The sequence below is a fragment of the Melanaphis sacchari genome, unplaced genomic scaffold (assembly GCF_002803265.2).
Source record: "Melanaphis sacchari strain LSU unplaced genomic scaffold, SCAv2.0 Contig2_pilon_pilon, whole genome shotgun sequence".
Classification (NCBI taxonomy): domain Eukaryota; kingdom Metazoa; phylum Arthropoda; class Insecta; order Hemiptera; family Aphididae; genus Melanaphis; species Melanaphis sacchari.
The window spans coordinates 4,732,750-4,741,646 of NW_020271173.1; positions in this window are offsets into that span (position 1 = coordinate 4,732,750).

Here is an 8,897-nt window from a genome sequence, read left to right on the forward strand (position 1 = left end):
CAGCTACGGAAAATTTATCCATAAGGACCAGAAAACCTTCCCTGGATAACTAATATAGTAACTAGGTTCCCCAGCCACGTTACACAATCGATAGACGAAACAGATACCATTACCCGGGAAAAGAAAGGCTTAATAAATATAGTAGGTAGAGTAAAGAAAACTTTATTTGGCACATTAGACGATACTCGTGCGGAAATATATAGTTAGCGAATTGAGAAATCACAAACTAGTCAATATCGCTTACTAAAAATTTAAAAAAAACAAACTAGTATACTAAAGGTTAATATTTAAAGAGGCAACTCAAATGGAAATTCAAATTAATGAACTGAGCATATTACATAATAGAAATTAGAACGGTATCAACTATACATCAAACAGTAATAAATTAATTATAAATAATAGACGCCAGAAATAATATTAACGAACAAATAATTAATATTTTTAATTTATTTGTTCAACAGTTAAGCTTTGAAATCGAAACGATATGTGAAATAAATAATAATAATAGTCGCAAAAGAGAGCTTAATACATTCTAGTGTACTGTATTACTCAAGTCGTTGTAGAATTGCGTCGACAATTAAAAGATATTTCTCTGAACGTTCCCAAATTCCAAGGAACAAAGCTTAGCTTACTATTCATTTTAAATCAAGTATCACTGTACGAACTGAATAAAATGACAAAACTAAACATTATATACATAAATGAAACATTGATTTTCGAAATAATAATTACACTAGTGAATTCTGTAAAACTGGCCTTGTACCATACAATACCTTTTACAAAAGTAAAGAATGACCACTATATGCACATAATACCAGAATATGGATATATAGCCATTTCAAAAACTCACGAATATTATTTAACACGATCTTTAAATTACCTCATACCTACTTTATGTCCTGAGACACAATCCTTACGGTTAGGAGGCTCCTAGGTTAGGTTAAGTACTGATAGAAACCATCAAATATTCTAAATACTTGTTCTATGTAGGCTATACATTACCTGGACATTATTCGAAGTATTTATAACTGATCGAAATTTAAAAACGCGTGGATATATACGATAAAAGCAATTGATAATGTAGCCATGACATTTTCATACGAAAACAGGGACCAGGCAATAAACATACAACTAACCCGGATGAGGGTACTAACAATTGATGAAGAATGTAGAAGGTCAGAGGCGGACTGGCCTTAGGAGGTCACTGGGGCAATAAAACGAAAAATATTTTAAGGCAAAAAAAATTCCGTAATAAATCTAATAAACTAAGTCAATATTCGATTTCTATAGATGAGGTCAAACAACTTATACAAAAAGACTACGTACCTACTAAAGATACAATTAAATTACACACACACACACACTAATTTTATTTAATAATAATAATAGTAAGCGGAACAATAATACTATAATGTAAAATAAATATACAATAGGGATTCAATAAACAGAATTAGGCGACAGCTATAAACAACTTATCGTTGTCGTACCTACCTACGGTCAACGAAATGTTACATTTGTGGCTACATTGTCACAAAATTGAAATTACAAACACTTACATCAAATACTGTTTTTGTCACTTCTAAAACGCTTCTATTAATATTATGATGATCCATAATATAAACTGTTCTTGCTATTTTTGGCATTTAGATTCATCAAATTAAATAGTAGAAAAATGTATATTTAGAACCCTCAGTCTTCCTCAGTCCCATAGTCTTCCTCACCCACTAGCGCCACCACTGCCGGTCCCGTACGTACGCGATATACATTTGTCACCGTTATAATATTAGTTATTCATTATTATCATACATTATTTTTTCATAAATAATAATCAGTTATCATTGTTGTTGTATATTATAGTCACTGTTATCATATATTATTATTTGCCGCCAACCACGTATTTCACTTTGCATACAAAAAATATAATATTTTGGTTTACAATCGAACCGGGGATATTCATCATTGTTACCACCTCGACTCAAATACATCAAACATTATAATCAAGACTGTTATACTTAAGGAAATTGTATTTTCTTATATTATTCTAAAATATATGGTAATACAAAACACGAGCATAAAATTCGATTGACACTTAATAGCAGGCATATTGGCGCTGGAATGTCATTAGTAAGTATAGTAACATATCTATACATTATAGTTATGATTTGAAGTGTTTAAGAATATTGTAGACAAATTCACCTGGAATATCATCATTATCTACGGCATCACTATATAACAACCCATAAGACAGTAATAAATCTCAAATCTATACATTTTCGAATGTACCTACTAACCTTACAAAAGTCTTATTCGTTCAAGTCGCCAGTATGTCACATACACTATAACGATGTTTATAGCCAGCTGCCAGCACACCCTGGTAGGTCCTAAGTGTTTAAAACGTATTCAATTTAAAAAATATGAAAAATATTCTTATAATTAATAAAAGTCCAGCCGTATTTCTGATTCACCCTTTCAAGTATTACATAATATGTCTTAATTGTTAAGTCGCTAGCATGTCGCTAACTGCAGACTATATAACGATGTCTATCGCTACCACACCCAGGTAGGTTCAAAGTGTTTAACAATATGAAATGTAAAGAATGTAATATTGATATATCGTACTGATAAAACATTTATAATAATCTGATACAGGTTAATATACCAAATGTGAAAAATAATTTTTTTTAAATATAAGTCCACCAGCGTTTCCAGAATTAGCCTGTTTTAGATATTCATACGTGGGCGCACATATTTCGTTCTCTATGTGTTTTATTAAACCTTAATCATTTTTTCTATGTTTATATTTATCGTTATTTTGCACTTTACAGCTTGTGTTTAATTTGTATTCGTTAAAATCATGTTTAAATATGAACAGTGTTCTTCGATGTTCACGCGTAAGGACAATTTGAAAAGACACGAAAAAAAACATAACGGAATAGTTGTACGTGCACTATTTGTCCGTTAAAGTTTAGCATCAAAACTAGCCTCAACAAACATCTGAAGAATATTCATGGTATATATTTTTATTTTCTAAAATGTTATTTATTTTTCTATTCATTCAATATTAATTCATATCTAATATTTTTTCTAAGATATTATTAACGTGAACATTCGTACATATCTCAAACCTATACCTGCTCCACGAGATGTTGTAGACTTATGCTCTGATTACGATGAAATCTATATGAAAGCAATGGACGATTTTGGAAAAGATCAAGACTTGACAGATAATATGACAAGTTAAATTTATGTTATTTATAAGTCGTGAATTAATTAGATAAAATACCCATGTTTATATCGATTTGATTTTTGATATAAATAAATAAGCAACGGTAAATTATCAATCAGTACACAATGTGGTTCGATTCTAAACTAAAATATATTGTATCGGATACATTTCTATTTCCTGTATATTGATCTGGTCTGAATAGTAACTTTACCGATCGATGAGTTGCGGGGAGTTTTTAATTTACTGCCAATCGGTAAAATATATTTACTGTCCGCTGAAAAAGGTTATTATATCCAAAGCTTTAATTTACGCATTAAAAATTAAAATTTCCGTATAGACATGATAAAAATTAATTTACTATTATTAGTACGATAGATTGAAATAATTTTTGCTGAAAATATCACATTTATTATATTATTATTTATTATTACTGTAATAGTACATAATAATTATTTATTATTATTAAATTTTAATCCATTACCGACTAACCGTAAAAATATGGTGTGAATAATAGTTGTATAACTAAGCAATAGCTTTAATTTAATTTAAACATTTTTGATTTCATTGTGTATTTATACTGTAATGATATGTTTATAATTCAAACAAATAAATTAACGGTCAAGTTGTCGCACGCAGATTATTAAAACCCCATAAACATCCTTTCACCACTGATGAAAGAAACGACTTATATTATTTGGTCACAAAGGGATTGACATGATTTGTGGCAATGTGCTGTAAAGCGTGTGACCCAGTTTCGTGTGCCGCCAGAGATAAGGGATGGTTCAATGAGGATCTCTGTCGCCTAGAAGAAATCTTATTTCTTTAGAAAACGCGGAGACCTTTGATGGTGCCACCTGCGACTCTGGCTGGTTTAATCAGGTCGCCTTCTCTCATCAGTGCATGAGCACCAGCCAAGCTATCGAGTGCATGAGCACCGACTAAGCTCACAGTGCAGGCGCACCAGACAAGCGAGCAGAAGTTCTACCCAAAAACCACCACACGGCATACACACAAGATTCTGCGAACGACAGCTGGACTTCTTTTTTATAAGTTAAATCAGAGTTATTTTTCCTATTTAAACTTAAGTTTTCTTAAGTCGTATCGTAATTTTTGTCACCTTACATCTTTCTCCGAGGAACGTACTATAAGTATTCACAGCAGCGAATCAGGTAAGGTGCATGTCTAAAATACTTATTGTTAGTACAGGTTCTTTTACTATCTAATTTACGTAACGGTGTACTTGATTACATTCTCGAATACTAGACCTCGAGAACCCTCCAAAGAACAGTAGGAAGGTAATAACACGAGAATAAATATATTCAATAATTATTAACACCGGACTTACATCCAAGGCTTGTGTCCCATGTGTTTGTCCGGCCACCCTCCCTTTTATCTTATTTTTAACCTTATTGTATTTATTTTATTTTATCATATTCTCTCGTTATTACGATACTTTATAATATACGTAGAAGTTTTGATTTTGAAGACGCGGAATCACGAATAATATTATTTAAACTGCTTGTATAACAAAATATAACTTATAATATTATTATTTTTCTGATAAAATTCGATTTTGTATTTAATTATTATAATAGTATATAATATATTTTATATCATATAATCCATTGTCATTGACTTTTAAGTTAATAGTTTTGACTGACTTATCGTTAAACGGTGTAAATAGGTCCGTAGTATAAATAGGCAATAATTTAAAATAATAATCTAATTACTTTGGAACTGTTGTTGTGTTTATAATAAATAATAATATGAGTCTTGGTGAATGATATTTTTGAATTATTGAAAAAGTATAAAATAACTAAAATAATTTTTATTAATTTAGGTATTATTAAATTTTTTTTTTAAACTGAACTTCAAATATTTATCAAAATTATAAGTTAGGATTGTGAAGCTTAATTTGCCAAGGTGCTGAATTATCAATTTCTAAGTGTAATTCAATATAAAATCATAATTACAATAAATTATAATTTTAAATAAAATTTAAAAACAATTATTAACTTTTATATTTTGATAAATATTATTGTATATTTTCTAATATTAATTTATACTATATTTTGATCATTTTTATAATGACTAGTATGGATTTACTTTGAATAGGACTGTTTTAAAATTATTCATTTATTCAACTATAGTATTAAATCGTTTAGATTAATAAGAATACTGAGTAGTTAAATGTATTACTAGTTTTTTTAAATTATGAATACTAATATTAATATGGAAATCATTGATTTGGGTATGAGTATATGACCTATAATCTTACTATGGATAAGAAAATAGTCAATATCGAAAAAAATGGTAATAAGTAAGACCGACTTATTAATATCAAACAAAAAGACCAAATATTTAAAATTGTTGTTGGTCGACAGAACTATGCATCAATTATTATTATTATGTATTTATGTTACTATAAAAATAAATTTCATTTGATTCGCGTTAGTAAAATATTTAAAATTGAATCGATTAAATGAAATGATTTCTGTATCTTTTTAACAATATCATCAATTGTATTTACGAGTACGAGTATGTAGAGGTAATTAACGAAAAGTCGGACCGTCAAGAATATTAATTATTAAGGTAACTGGTAAATTAATGTTTACTTATATATTTTTAGATTTTTAGATTTCAGTATCTTCAGTATCAACCATTCATAAGAAGCTTTGTATTCCTTTTTTAATCCATTAATACAACAATTTAATTTAATTAAAAATTAAAAATTATTTGTACATTTCCGGAATTTCAAGATTTTTTCAAAATTTAAATTTTAAACGCTTTTAAAAAAAATATTCTGTATTTTAAATAATATATTTAAATTGCTCAAAGAACAACTTAAATAATTGAGAACTTTTAATAAATTCTAAAATGCAATGGAAAACTATTTTATTTTTTTGTTAGCCTTGAATATATTTAAACAAATATTATAATTATTCAGAAAATAATTAAAACTATTGATTTATTATGTATTATACATTGTCAGGTTTATATTTTGTATACATAATATTACATACATTCATTAGTCTATATTTAACCATACCTGAGTGAAATATAATTTCAATAATTAATTAATAAGTGTTTTAAAAGGAAAAAAAAAACTATTTCTCTGCTTATTCGCATTAAAAAATGTGATTTTGTTTCTGTCACATTTAAAATCACATTAAAACAATTCACTTTTTTCTTGCCCATATCATTAGTACTAATAAAAAAAAATATGATATTAAATTTGTGTCGTTTTGCAATAATATGTATAATTTTATTAAGTATTCTTTAAAGAAATAGGATTTTCCATTCTAATATTTCAAGTTTATTATCAGCATTGTCTTTCGTAAATCGCTGTAGTATCGTCACTCATTGCACTAGTAAATAATGATAATATGTATCAATTATCAACACTTCCAAGTTTCAAGGACAAGGTACATAAATAATGTCAATGTACCTCATCAACTATGGTCTACAATTCGCGATCATTAATCAAACGTATAGAGGTCGTCGGGAGCAAGCACGGCACTAGAATTTTTTTCAGGAGGGACAGAGCGGGGCAAATATTTTTTTTACATAGGCTAAGGTTTTTTTTTTAACAAATACTGAGGTTATTTAAATAAAATATAAATTTTTTTTATGTACCTTATGTATGAAAATGTTAGATCACAGACCTTCAACAATTACTATATTAATATGATGTACAAAAATGATAATTTCTTTATTACATACCTACCTTTGTGAATGAATAATTATTTTTCTTTTACTTACAATTCATAAATATAAATAAAAGTAATTGTGTTTAGTTATGAACAGATGAATTTGTTTTACTCGACTTTCAATGCAATGATTTGGGATACTTTTGTTTGTTTATTTTCATCCAGTGATTGGTACTCAATAAAGGTAAATAATAATAAATTAATAAAAGATTTTTTTCTTATTTTACAAATTTCAAAACATATTTTATTAAAATTGTAGTAGATGTTTTCCTTATTAGATAATAGTGATAATACTAATAGGTTAATCCATCGTAAAAATACTGAAGATGTGTTTTGTTCAAACTTCATTAATTAAATTATTATAATCTATACTAAATTCAATTTATTTAGTAGTGACAAATATATTAAATAAACTAAATATTGATATTTTACACAATATCTGTCTATGCATCAAACACTAAATGATTGAAAATCTTAAAACGTTAAAATAGTTAACAAAAATGTATTAAATTGCATCAATACCAGTAGAAATAATATTTTTTTGAATAAAAATTTGGGATTACCTAACTAATATTTAACTAATAAATTTCAAGTTTTTAGTTCAATACATTTTTAAATTGGTATTTGCATAGTATATTATGCAATAAAAAATTTACTTTGTATTTTTTGTTGAATTTCGGAGGTTAAGATAGTTCATGGATATATTATATTAAAACTTAAATACTTAAAGAAATCCTTTCTTTTTATTAATTATTAAGTAACTTCTTACACAATATTAGTGTATTAATTAAACATATTAAAAATAATAAGTAAACTAAAAATATTTTTACCTGTATACAACAAACATTAAATTAAGTTAATAATATTCTTCGGTTTTTGTGTATAAAATATTAATATTATGAAATCGGTTTTTAATTTTTATAATAGCAAAAACTTAAAACCATATCTTTGTAAATACGAAAGTATTTAAGTAGGTACATAATATTACTAATTTAAAAAAAGTATATTTTATAAATTCTCTGATGTAGCTCTTTTAAAAATAATGTTTTACGACTTTATTATATATCGTACATAGTAGGTGGCTGAGTTGTTTTCGGGGGGGGGGATGGGTGGTAGAGCCCCACATTGCCCCCCTTGGCGCCGTGCCTGGTCAAGAGACGAGAATAATTTTAATATAACAGTTTTTAACGTCTTCTTGAAGTAGCTGTTGGCTCTGCGGTCTGATAACGAAACAGGATAAAGTGGGAAAAAAAGCAATAACAATATTCAATGTACTGGGGAGCGGTAGGTATTTTTTAAAGTTATAACACGAAATGATTTGTGTTTTGGGTGTAATCGACGACGGACGGAATAAACGACGGCATTAGAAAGCGATCATAATAAATAATGTTTAATTTAAATAAAAATCATAATAATAGCCGTCGGAAAACGATATTTCACCGTGAAAATAATAAGTAATAACGAGTAACGATGTCGCCGCGTACAGTCGGGACAACGGTGATGCGGATCGGAGGCGGCGGCGGCGGCGGAGGGTGTCTGAGGTTATTTGCTTTGCCGTGACGCAGAAGCGCGGAGAACGGGTGTCGGACGCAGCAAGAAACCGGAGGACGGGTGTTGCGCGTCGGCGCGGCCACACCGCGTCACCGGCTAACCGCAACAGTTGCTGCGGGTAGCGTAGAGCGCGGCGATGATTGTCGCGCGGAGGAATTCGGATCGATAGCTAGCGGCGGCGGCGGCGGCAGTTGCCACTGCTCTGTTGCTGCGGGGGGACAGCAGAGCAGCGAGCGAGCTAGCGCGACGGTGTAGAGACAAGAGAGCAAAATGATCGTTAAAACGTCGTACAGCGTTCGCAGAACACGGACGGCGCGGAGTTAGCGGCGAGCTATCGCCGTTTCTCGCTAGTCGCTGAGCGTCGAGCGATATTGTTGTTCACGAATCACAATGCCCCTCTCCCCTCCCCC